Genomic DNA, 14,808 nt, shown 5'->3' with positions numbered 1-14,808 from the left:
GGATGAACGCATGACTCAATTCTATATCACTAATTTTGGTACTAAAATATAGCATTGAGATTAACCACGTTAATATTTCAATACTGAAAAAACAGCACCACGATGACCCGATGAGTTGTAAATTTCTAATTTCGGTACTAAAATTCAGTATTGTGATTATCCACCTTAATATTTCAATACTGATTTCAGTACTGAAATACAAAACGAGATCACCGACTCACTTGTATATCACTAATTTTGGTACTAGAATTCAGTATTGTGATTCTTCACGTTAATTTTTCAATACTGATTTGAATACTAAAAATAGCACTAGGATGACCTGACTCAGTTTTATATCACTAATTTTGGTATAAAATTCAGTATTATGATTATCTATGTTAATATGTCAGTATTGATTTGAATACAGAAAATAGCACGACTAACACCTCACTCAGTTCTATATCACTGATTTTGGTATTAAAACTCAGTATTATGATTATACATGTTAACATTTCCGTACTGACTTCAATACTGAAATACATCACCACGATGACCCGACTCGGTCGTGTATCACTAATTTCAGTACTAAAATTTAGTATTGTGATTATCCACATTAATATATCAATATTGATTTCAATACTGAAATATAAAATGACGATCATCACACTCAGTTGTATATCACTAATTTTGGTACTAAAATTCAGTATTGCGATTATCCACTTAATATTTCAATACTGATTTCAAGACTTCAAAACGAAACGATGATCACGAGACTTAGCTGTATATCACAAATTTGTTACTAATATTCGGTACTGCGATTATCCATGTAAATATTGCAGTATTGATTTCAGTACTGAAAAACAGCTGGATGAACGCATGACTCAATCCTATATCACTAATTTTGGCACTAAAATATAGCATTGAGATTAACCACGTTAGTATTTCGATACTGAAAAAACAGCACCACGATGACCCGACTGAGTTGTAAATTTCTAATTTCGGTACTAAAATTCAGTATTGTGATTATCCACCTTAATATTTCAATATTGATTTCAGTACTGAAATATAGCACCAACATGACCCGACTATGTTTTACATCACTCATTTCGGTACTAAAATTCAGTATTGCGATTATCCACTTTAATACTTTAATACTGATTTCAGTACTGAAAAACAAAACGACGATAACCCGACTCACTTCTATATCACAAATTTCGGTATAAATTTTACTATTGTGATTATCCATGTTAGTATTTCAGTATTAATTTGCGTACTCAAAAATAGCTTGACTAACACCTGACTCGGTTCTATATCACTAATTTCAGTACTAAAACTTAGTATTGTGATTATCCACGTTGATATTTAATATTGGAAACCGCACCACGATGACCCGACTCTATTGTATATCACTAATTTCGGTACTAAAATTCAGTGTTCTGATTATCCACGTTAATATTTCAGTACTGATTTCAATACTGAATAGATCACCAAGATGACCCGACTATGTTCTATATCACTCATTTCGGTACTGAAATTCAGTATTGCGATTATCCACCTTAATATTTCAATACTGATTTCAGTACTGAAATACAAAACGAGATCACCCGACTCACTTGTATATCACTAATTTTGGTACTAGAATTCAGTATTGTGATTCTTCACGTTAATTTTTCAATAATGATTTCGATACTAAAAATAGCACTAGGATGACCTGACTCAGTTTTATATCACTAATTTTGGTATAAAATTCAGTATTGCGATTATCTATGTTAATATGTTAGTATTGCTTTGAGTACAAAAAATAGCACGACTAACACCTCACTCAGTTCTATATCACTGATTTTGGTATTAAAACTCAGTATTATGATTATACATGTTAACATTTCCGTATTGACTTCAATACCGAAATACAACACCACGATCACCCGACTCGGTCGTGTATCAATAATTTCAGTACTAAAATTTAGTATTGTGATTATCCACATTAATATATCAATATTGATTTCAATACTGAAATATAAAATGACGATCATCACACTCAGTTGTATATCACTAATTTTGGTATTAAAATTCAGTTTTGCGATTATCCACTTAATATTTCAATACTGATTTCAAGACTTCAAAACGAAACGATAATCACGAGACTTAGCTGTATATCACAAATTTATTACTAATATTCGGTACTGCGATTATCCATGTAAATATTGCAGTATTGATTTCAGTACTGAAAAATAGCTGGATGAACGCATGACTCAATTCTATATCACTAATTTTGGTACTAAAATATAGCATTGAGATTAACCACGTTAATATTTCGATACTGAAAAAACAGCACCACGATGACCCAACTGAGTTGTAAATTTCTAATTTCGGTACTAAAATTCAGTATTGTGATTATCCACCTTAATATTTCAATATTGATTTCAATACTGAAATATAGCACCAACATGAGCCGACTATGTTTTACATCACTCATTTCGGTACTAAAATTCAGTATTGCGACTATCCACTTTAATACTTTAATACTGATTTCAGTACTGAAAAACAAAACGACGATCACCCGACTCACGTCTATATCACTAATTTCGGTATAAATTTTACTATTGTGATTATCCATGTTAGTATTTCAGTATTAATTTGAGTACTCAAAAATAGCTTGACTAACACCTGACTCGGTTCTATATCACTAATTTCAGTACTAAAACTTAGTATTGTGATTATCCACGTTAATATTTAATATTGAAAAACGCACCACGATGACCCGACTCGATTGTATATCACTATTTTCGGTACTAAAATTCAGTGTTCTGATTATCCACGTTAATATTTCAGTATTGATTTCAATACTAAACTAGATCACCAAGATGACCCGACTATGTTCTATATCACTCATTTCGGTTCTGAAATTCAGTATTGCGATTATCCACCTTAATATTTCAATACTGATTTCAGTACTAAAATGCAAAACGAGATCTCCCGACTCACTTGTATATCACTAATTTTGGTACTAGAATTCAGTATTGTGATTCTTCACGTTAATTTTTCAATACTGATTTCAATACTAAAAACAGCACTAGGATGACCTGACTCAGATTTATATCACTAATTTCGGTATAAAATTTAGTATTGCGATTATCTATGTTAATATGTCAGTATTGATTTGAGTACAAAAAAATAGCACGACTAACACCTCACTCAGTTCTATATCACTGATTTTGGTATTATAACTCAGTATTATATTTATACCTGTTAACATTTCCGTACTGACTTCAATATTGAAATACAGCACCAGGATGACCCGACTTGGTCGTGTATCACTAATTTCGGTACTAAAATTTAGTATTGTGATTATCCACATTAATATATCAATATTGCTTTCAATACTGAAATATAAAATGATGATCATCACACTCAGTTGTATATCACTAATTTTGGTACTAAAATTCAGTATTGCGATTATCCACTTAATATTTCAATACTGATTTCACGACTTAAAAATGAAACGATGATCACGAGACTTAGCTGTATATCACAAATTTGTTACTAATATTCGGTACTGCGATTATCCATGTAAATATTGCAGTATTGATTTCAGTACTGAAAAACAGCTGGATGAACGCATGACTCAATTCTATATCACTAATTTTGGTACTAAAATATAGCATTGAGATTAACTACGTTAGTATTTCGATACTGAAAAAACAGCACCATGATGACCCGACTGAGTTGTAAATTTCTAATTTCGGTACTAAAATTCAGTATTGTGATTATCCACCTTAATATTTCAATATTGATTTCAGTACTGAAATATAGCACCAACATGACCCGACTATGTTTTACATCACTAATTTCGGTACTAAAATTCAGTATTGCGATTATCCACTTTAATACTTTAATACTGATTTCAGTACTGAAAAACAAAACGACGATCACCCGACTCACTTCTATATCACTAATTTCGGTATAAATTTTACTATTGTGATTATCCATGTTAGTATTTCAGTATTAATTTGCGTACTCAAAAATAGCTTGACTAACACCTGACTCGGTTCTATATTAGTAATTTCAGTACTAAAACTTAGTATTGTGATTATCCACGTTAATATTTAATATTGAAAACCGCACCACGATGACCCGACTCGATTGTATATCACTAATTCGGTACTAAAATTCAGTGTTCTGATTATCCACGTTAATATTTCAGTACTGATTTCAATACTGAACTAGATCACCAAGATGACCCGACTATGTTCTATATCACTCATTTCGGTTCTGATATTCAGTATTGCGATTATGCACCTTAATATTTCAATACTGATTTCAGTACTGAAATACAAAACGAGATCTCCCGACTCACTTGTATATCACTAATTTTTGTACTAGAATTCAGTATTGTGATTCTTCACGTTAATTTTTCAATACTGATTTCGATACTAAAAATAGCACTAGGATGACCTGACTCAGTTTTATATCATTAATTTCGGTATAAAATTCAGTATTGCGATTATCTATGTTAATATGTCAGTATTGATTTGAGTACAAAAAAATAGCACGACTAACACCTCACTCAGTTCTATATCACTGATTTCGGTATTATAACTCAGTATTATGATTATACATGTTAACATTTCCGTACTGACTTCAATACTGAAATACAGCACCACGATGACCTGACTCGGTCGTGTATCACTAATTTCAGTACTGAAATTTAGTATTGTGATTATCCACATTAATATGTCAATATTGATTTCAATACTGAAATATGAAATGACGATCATCACACTCAGTTGTATATCACTAATTTTGGTACTAAAATTCAGTATTGCGATTATCCACTTAATATTTCAATACTGATTTCAAGACTTAAAATCGAAACGATGATCACGAGACTTAGCTGTATATCACAAATTTGTTACTAATATTCGGTACTGCGATTATCCATGTAAATATTGCAGTATTGATTTCAGTACTGAAAAACGGCTGGATGAACGCATGACTCAATTCTATATCACTAATTTTGGTACTAAAATATAGCATTGAGATTAACCACGTTAGTATTTCGATACTGAAAAAACAGCACCAAGATGACCCGACTGAGTTGTAAATTTCTAATTTCGGTACTAAAATTCAGTATTGTGATTATCCACCTTAATATTTCAATATTGATTTCAGTAATGAAATATAGCACCAACATGACCCGACTATGTTTTACATCACTCATTTCGGTACTAAAATTTAGTATTGCGATTATCAACTTTAATACTTTAATACTGATTTCAGTAGTGAAAAACAAAACGACGATCACCCGACTCACTTCTATATCACTAATTTTGGTATAAATTTTACTATTGTGATTATCCATGTTAGTATTTCAGTATTAATTTGCGTACTCAAAAATAGCTTGACTAACACCTGACTCGGTTCTATATCACTAATTTCAGTACTAAAACTTAGTATTGTGATTATCCACGTTAATATTTAATATTGCAAACGCACCACGATGACCCGACTCGATTGTGTATCACTAATTTCGGTACTAAAATTCAGTGTTCTGATTATCCACGTTAATATTTCAGTACTGATTTCAATACTGAACTAGATCACCAAGATGACCCGACTATGTTCTATATCACTCATTTCGGTACTGTAATTCAATATTGCGATTATCCACCTTAAGATTTCAGTACTGATTTCAGTACTGAAATACAAAACGAGATCACCCGACTCACTTGTATATCACTAATTTTTGTACTAGAATTCAGTATTGTGATTCTTCACGTTAATTTTTCAATACTGATTTCGATACTAAAAATAGCACTAGGATGACCTGACTCAGTTTTATATCACTAATTTCGGTATAAAATTCAGTATTGCGATTATCTATGTTAATATGTCAGTATTGATTTGAGTACAAAAAAATAGCACGACTAACACCTCACTCAGTTCTATATCACTGATTTTGGTATTAAAACTCAGTATTATGATTATACATGTTAACATTTCCGTACTGACTTCAATACTGAAATACAGCACCACGATGACCCGACTCGGTCGTGTATCACTAATTTCAGTACTAAAATTTAATATTGTGATTATCCACATTAATATATCAATATTGATTTCAATACTGAAATATAAAATGACGATCATCACACTCAGTTGTATATCACTAATTTTGGTTTTAAAATTCAGTATTGCGATTATCCACTTAATATTTCAATACTGATTTCGAGACTTAAAAACAAAACGATGATCACGAGACTTAGCTGTATATCACAAATTTGTTACTAATATTCGGTACTGCGATTATCCATGTAAATATTGCAGTATTGATTTCAGTACTGAAAAATAGCTGGATGAACGCATGACTCAATTCTATATCACTAATTTTGGTACTAAAATATAGCATTGAGATTAACCACGTTAATATTTCGATACCGAAAAAACAGCACCACGATGACCCGACTTAGTTGTAAATTTCTAATTTCGGTACTAAATTCAGTATTGTGATTATCCACCTTAATATTTCAATATTGATTTCAGTAATGAAATATAGCACCAACATGACCCGACTATGTGTTACATCACTCATTTCGGTACTAAAATTCAGTATTGCGATTATCCACTTTAATACTTTAATACTGATTTCAGTACTAAAAACAAAACGACGATCACCCGACTCACTTCTATATCACTAATTTTGGTATAAATTTTACTATGGTGATTATCCATGTTAGTATTTCAGTATTAATTTGAGTACTCAAAAATAGCTTGACTAACACCTGACTCGGTTCTATATCACTAATTTCAGTACTAAAACTTAGTATTGTGATTATCCACGTTAATATTTAATATTGAAAACCGCACCACGAGGACCCGACTCGATTGCATATCACTAATTTCGGTACTAAAATTCAGTGTTCTGATTATCCACGTTAATATTTCAGTACTGATTTCAAAACTGAACTAGATCACCAAGATGACCCGACTATGTTCTATATCACTCATTTCGGTACTGAAATTCAGTATTGCGATTATCCACCTTAACATTTCAATACTGATTTCAGTACTGAAATACAAAACGAGATCACCCGACTAACTTGTATATCACTAATTTTGGTACTAGAATTCAGTATTGTGATTCTTCACGTTAGTTTTTCAATACTGATTTCAATACTAAAAATAGCACTAGGATGACCTGACTCAGTTTTATATCACTAATTTCGGTATAAACTTCAGTATTGCGATTATCTATGTTAATATGTCAGTATTGATTTGAGTATAAAAAATAGCACGACTAACACCTCACTCAGTTCTATATTACTGATTTTGGTATTAAAACTCAATATTATGATTATACATGTTAACATTTCCGTACTGACTTCAATACTGAAATACAGCACCACGATGACCCGACTCGGTCGTGTATCTCTAATTTTAGTACTAAAATTTAGTATTGTGATTATCCACATTAATATATCAATATTGATTTCAATACTGAAATATAAAATGACGATTATCACACTCAGTTGTATATCACTAATTTTGGTTTTAAAATTCAGTATTGCGATTATCCACTTAATATTTCAATACTGATTTCGAGACTTAAAAACGAAACGATGATCACGAGACTTAGCTGTATATCACAAATTTGTTACTAATATTCGGTACTGCGATTATCCATGTAAATATCGCAGTATTGATTTCAGTACTGAAAAACAGCTGGATGAACGCATGACTCAATTCTATATCACTAATTTTGGTACTAAAATATAGCATTGATATTAACCACGTTAATATTTCGATACTGAAAAAACAGCACCACGATGACCCGACTGAGTTGTAAATTTCTAATTTCGGTACTAAAATTCAGTATTGTGATTTTCCACCTTAATATTTCAATATTGATTTCAGTACTGAAATATAGCACCAACATGACTCAACTATGTTTTACATCACTCATTTCGGTACTAAAATTCAGTATTGCGATTATCCACTTTAATACTTTAATACTGATTTCAGTACTGAAAAACAAAACGACGATCACCCGACTCACTTCTATATCACTAATTTTGGTATAAATTTTACTGTGATTATCCATGCTAGTATTTCAGTATTAATTTGAGTACTCAAAAATAGCTTGATTAACACCTGACTCGGTTCTATATCACTAATTTCAGTACTAAAACTTAGTATTGTGATTTCCACGTTAATATTTAATATTGAAAACCGCACCACGATGACCCGACTCGATTGTATATCACTATTTTCGGTACTAAAATTCAGTGTTCTGATTATCCACGTTAATATTTCAGTACTGATTTCAATACTAAACTAGATCACCAAGATAACCCGACTATGTTCTATATCACTCATTTCGGTACTGAAATTCAGTATTGCGATTATCCACTTTAATATTTCAATACTGAAATACAAAACGAGATATCCCGACTCACTTGTATATCACTAATTTTGGTACTAGAATTCAGTATTGTGATTCTTCACGTTAATTTTTCAATACTGATTTCAATACTAAAAATAGCACTAGGATGACCTGACTCAGTTTTATATCACTAATTTCGGTATAAAATTCAGTATTGGGATTATCTATGTTAATATGTCAGTATTGATTTGAGTACAAAAAAATAGGACGACTAACACCTCACTTAGTTCTATATCACTGATTTTGGTATTAAAACTCAGTATTATGATTATACATGTTAACATTTCCGTACTGACTTCAATACTGAAATACAGCACCACGATGACCCGACTCGGTAGTGTATCAGTAATTTCAGTACTAAAATTTAGTATTGTGATTATCCACACTAATATATCAATATTGATTTCAATACTGAAATATAAAATGACGATCATCACACTCACTTGTATATCACTAATTTCGGTATAAATTTTACTATTGTGATTATCCATGCTAGTATTTCAATACTGATTTCAAGACTTAAAAACAAAACGATGATCACAAGACTTAGCTCTATATCACAAATTTGTTACTAATATTCGGTACTGCGATTATCCATGTAAATATTGCAGTATTGATTTCAGTACTGAAAAACAGCTGGATGAACGCATGACTCAATTCTATGTCACTAATTTTGGTACTAAAATATAGCATTGAGATTAACCACGTTAATATTTCAATACTGAAAAAACAGCACCACGAAGACCCCACTGAGTTGTAAATTTCTAATTTCGGTACTAAAATTCAGTATTGTGATTATCCACCTTAATATTTCAACATTGATTTCAGTACTGAAATATAGCACCAAGATGACCCGACTATGTTTCACATCACTCATCTCGGTACTAAAATTCAGTATTGCGATTATCCTCTTTAATACTGATTTCAGTACTGAAAAACAAAACGACGATTACCCGACAAACTTCTATATCACTAATTTATGTATAAATTTACTATTGTGATTATCCATGTTACTATTTCAGTATAATTTGAGTACTCAAAAATAGCTTGACTAACACCCGACTCGGTTCTATATCACTAATTTCAGTACTAAAACTTAGTATTGTGATTATCCACGTTAATATTTAATATTGAAAACCGCACCACGATGACCCGACTCGATTGTATATCACTAATTTCGGTACTAAAATTCAGTGTTCTGATTATCCACGTTAATATTTCAGTACTGATTTCAATACTGAACTAGATCACCAAGATGACCCGACTATGTTCTATATCACTCATTGCGGTACTGAAATTCAGTATTGCCATTATCCACCTTAATATTTCAATACTGATTTCAGTACTGAAATACAAAACGAGATCACCCGACTAACTTGTATATCACTAATTTTGGTACTAGAATTCAGTATTGTGATTCTTCACGTTAATTTTTCAATACTGATTTCAATACTAAAAATAGCACTAGGATGACCTGACTCAGTTTTATATCACTAATTTTGGTATAAAATTCAGTATTGCGACTATCTATTTTAATATGTCAGTATTGATTTGAGTATAAAAAAACAGCACGACTAACACCTCACTCAGTTCTATATCACTGATTTTGGTATTAAAACTCAGTATTATGATTATACATGTTAACATTTCCGTACTGACTTCAATACTGAAATACAGCAACACGATGACCCGACTCGGTCGTGTATCACTAATTTAAGTACTAAAATTTAGTATTGTGATTATCCACATTAATATATCAATATTGATTTCAATACTGAAATATAAAATGACGATCATCACACTCAGTTGTATATCACTAATTTTGGTTTTAAAATTCAGTATTGCGATTATCCACTTAATATTTCAATACTGATTTCAAGACTTAAAAACGAAACGATGATCACGAGACTTAGCTGTATATCACAAATTTGTTACTAATATTCGGTACTGCGATTATCCATGTAAATATTGCAGTATTGATTTCAGTACTGAAAAACAGCTGGATGAACGCATGACTCAATTCTATATCACTAATTTTGGTACTAAAATATAGCATTGAGATTAACCACGTTAATATTTCAATACTGAAAAACAGCACCACGATGACCCGACTGAGTTGTAAATTTCTAATTTCGGTACTAAAATTCAGTATTGTGATTATCCACCTTAATATTTCAATATTGATTTCAGTACTGAAATATAGCACCAAGATGACCCGACTATGTTTTACATCACTCATTTCGGTACTAAAATTCGGTATTGCGATTATCCACTTGAATACTTTAATACTGATTTCAGTACTGAAAAACAAAACGACGATCGCCCGACTCACAACTATATCACTAATGTCGGTATAAATTTTACTATTGTGATTATCCATGTTAGTATTTCAGTATTAATTTGAGTACTCAAAAATAGCTTGACTAACACCTGACTCGGTTCTATATTACTAATTTCAGTACTAAAGCTTAGTATTGTGATTATCCACGTTAATATTTAATATTGAAAACCGCACCACGATGACCCGACTCGATTGTATATCACTAATTTCGGTACTAAAATTCAGTGTTCTGATTATCCACGTTAATATTTCAGTACTGATTTCAATACTGAACTAGATCACCAAGATGACCCGACTATGTTCTATATCACTCATTGCGGTACTGAAATTCAGTATTGCCATTATCCACCTTCATATTTCAATACTGATTTCAGTACTGAAATACAAAACGAGATCACCCGACTAACTTGTATATCACTAATTTTGGTACTAGAATTTAGTATTGTGATTCTTCACGTTAGTTTTTCAATACTGATTTCAATACTAAAAATAGCACTAGGATGACCTGACTCAGTTTTATATCACTAATTTCGGTATAAAATTCAGTATTCCGACTATCTATGTTAATATGTCAGTATTGATTTGAGTATAAAAAAACAGCACGACTAACACCTCACTCAGTTCTATATCACTGATTTTGGTATTAAAACTCAGTATTATGATTATACATGTTAACATTTCCGTACTGACTTCAATACTGAAATACAGCACCACGATGACCCGACTCGGTCGTGTATCACTAATTTCAGTACTAAAATTTAGTATTGTGATTATCCACATTAATATATCAATATTGATTTCAATACTGAAATATAAAATGACGATCATCACACTCAGTTGTATATCACTAATTTTGGTTTTAAAATTCAGTATTGCGATTATCCACTTAATATTTCAATACTGATTTCAAGACTTAAAAACGAAACGATGATCACGAGACTTAGCTGTATATCACAAATTTGTTACTAATATTCGGTACTGCGATTATCCATGTAAATATTGCAGTATTGATTTCAGTACTGAAAAATAGCTGGATGAACGCATGACTCAATTCTATATCACTAATTTTGGTACTAAAATATAGCATTGAGATTAACCACATTAATATTTCAATACTGAAAAAACAGCACCACGATGACCCGACTGAGTTGTAAATTTCTAATTTCGGTACTAAAATTCAGTATTGTGATTATCCACCTTAATATTTCAATATTGACTTCAGTACTGAACTATAGCACCAAGATGAGCCGACTATGTTTTACATCACTCATTTCGGTACTAAAATTCGGTATTGCGATTATCCACTTGAATACTTTAATACTGATTTCAGTACTGAAAAACAAAACGACGATCGCCCGACTCACAACTATATCACTAATTTCGGTATAAATTTTACTATTGTGATTATCCATGTTAGTATTTCAGTATTAATTTGAGTACTCAAAAATAGCTTGACTAACACCTGACTCGGTTCTATATTACTAATTTCAGTACTAAAGCTTAGTATTGTGATTATCCACGTTAATATTTAATATTGAAAACCGCACCACGATGACCCGACTCGATTGTATATCACTAATTTCGGTACTAAAATTCAGTGTTTTGATTATCCACGTTAATATTTCAGTACTGATTTCAATACTGAACTAGATCACCAAGATGACCCGACTATGTTCTATAAAACTCATTTCGGTACTGAAATTCAGTATTGTGATTATCCACCTTAATATTTCAATACTGATTTCAGTACTGAAATACAAAGCGAGATCACCCGACTCACTTGTATATCACTAATTTTGGTACTAGAATTCAGTATTGTGATTCTTCACGTTAATTTTTCAATACTGATTTCAATACTAAAAATAGCACTAGGATGACCTGACTCAGTTTTATATCACTAATTTCGGTATAAAATTCAGTATTGCGATTATCGATGTTAATATGTCAGTATTGATTTGAGTATAAAAAAATTGCACGACTAAACCTCACTCAGTTCTATATCACTGATTTTGGTATTAAAACTCAGTATTATGATTATACATGTTAACATTTCCGTACTGACTTCAATACTGAAATACAGCACCACGATGACCCGACTCGGTCGTGTATCACTAATTTTAGTACTAAAATTTAGTATTGTGATTATCCACATTAATATATCAATATTGATTTCAATACTGAAATATAAAATGACGATTATCACACTCAGTTGTATATCACTAATTTTGGTTTTAAAATTCAGTATTGCGATTATCCACTTAATATTTCAATACTTATTTCAAGACATAAAAACGAAACGATGATCACGAGACTTAGCTGTATATCAGAAATTTGTTACTAATATTCGGTACTGCGATTATCCATGTAAATATTGCAGTATTGATTTCAGTACTGAAAAACAGCTGGATGAACGCCTCACTCAATTCTATATCACTAATTTTGGTACTAAAATATAGCATTGAGATTAACCGCGTTAATATTTCAATACTGAAAAAATAGCACCACGATGACCCGACTGAGTTGTAAATTTCTAATTTCGATACTAAAATTCAGTATGGTGATTATCCACCTTAATATTTCAATATTGATTTCAGTACTGAAATATAGCACCAAGATGACCCGACTATGTTTTACATCACTCATTTCGGTACTAAAATTCTGTATTGCGATTATCCACCTTAACATTTCAATACTGATTTCAGTACCGAAATACAAAACGAGATCACCCGACTAACTTGTATATCACTAATTTTGGTACTAGAATTCAGTATTGTGATTCTTCACGTTAATTTTTCAATACTGATTTCAATACTAAAAATAGCACTAGGATGACCTGACTCAGTTTTATATCACTAATTTTGGTATAAAATTCAGTATTGCGATTATCTATGTTAATATGTTAGTATTGCTTTGAGTACAAAAAATAGCACGACTAACACCTCACTCAGTTCTATATCACTGATTTTGGTATTAAAACTCAGTATTATGATTATACATGTTAACATTTCCGTACTGACTTCAATACTGAAATACAGCACCACGATGACCCGACTCGGTCGTGTATCACTAATTTTAGTACTAAAATTTAGTATTGTGATTATCCACATTAATATATCAATATTGATTTCAATACTGAAATATAAAATGACGATTATCACACTCAGTTGTATATCACTAATTTTGGTTTTAAAATTCAGTATTGCGATTATCCACTTAATATTTCAATACTAATTTCAAGACATAAAAACGAAACGATGATCACGAGACTTAGCTGTATATCACAAATTTGTTACTAATATTCGGTACTGCGATTATCCATGTAAATATTGCAGTATTGATTTCAGTACTGAAAAACAGCTGGATGAACGCCTCACTCAATTCTATATCACTAATTTTGGTACTAAAATATAGCATTGAGATTAACCACGTTAATATTTCAATACTGAAAAAACAGCACCACGATGACCCGACTGAGTTGTAAATTTCTAATTTCGATACTAAAATTCAGTATGGTGATTATCCACCTTAATATTTCAATATTGATTTCAGTACTGAAATATAGCACCAAGATGACCCGACTATGTTTTACATCACTCATATCGGTACTAAAATTCTGTATTGCGATTATCCACCTTAACATTTCAATACTGATTTCCGTACTGAAATACAAAACGAGATCACCCGACTAACTTGTATATCACTAATTTTGGTACTAGAATTCAGTATTGTGATTCTTCACGTTAATTTTTCAATACTGATTTCAATACTAAAAATAGCACTAGGATGACCTGACTCAGTTTTATATCACTAATTTTGGTATAAAATTCAGTATTGCGATTATCTATGTTAATATGTTAGTATTGCTTTGAGTACAAAAAATAGCACGACTAACACCTCACTCAGTTCTATATCACTGATTTTGGTATTAAAACTCAGTATTATGATTATACATGTTAAAATTTCCGTACTGACTTCAATACTGAAATACAGCACCACGATGACCCGACTCGGTCGTGTATCACTAATTTTAGTACTAAAATTTAGT

Source organism: Triticum aestivum, chromosome 4D, assembly GCF_018294505.1.
Source record: "Triticum aestivum cultivar Chinese Spring chromosome 4D, IWGSC CS RefSeq v2.1, whole genome shotgun sequence".
NCBI classification, from domain to species: Eukaryota; Viridiplantae; Streptophyta; class Magnoliopsida; order Poales; family Poaceae; genus Triticum; species Triticum aestivum.
Note: the sequence above shows the minus strand (reverse complement) of the source record.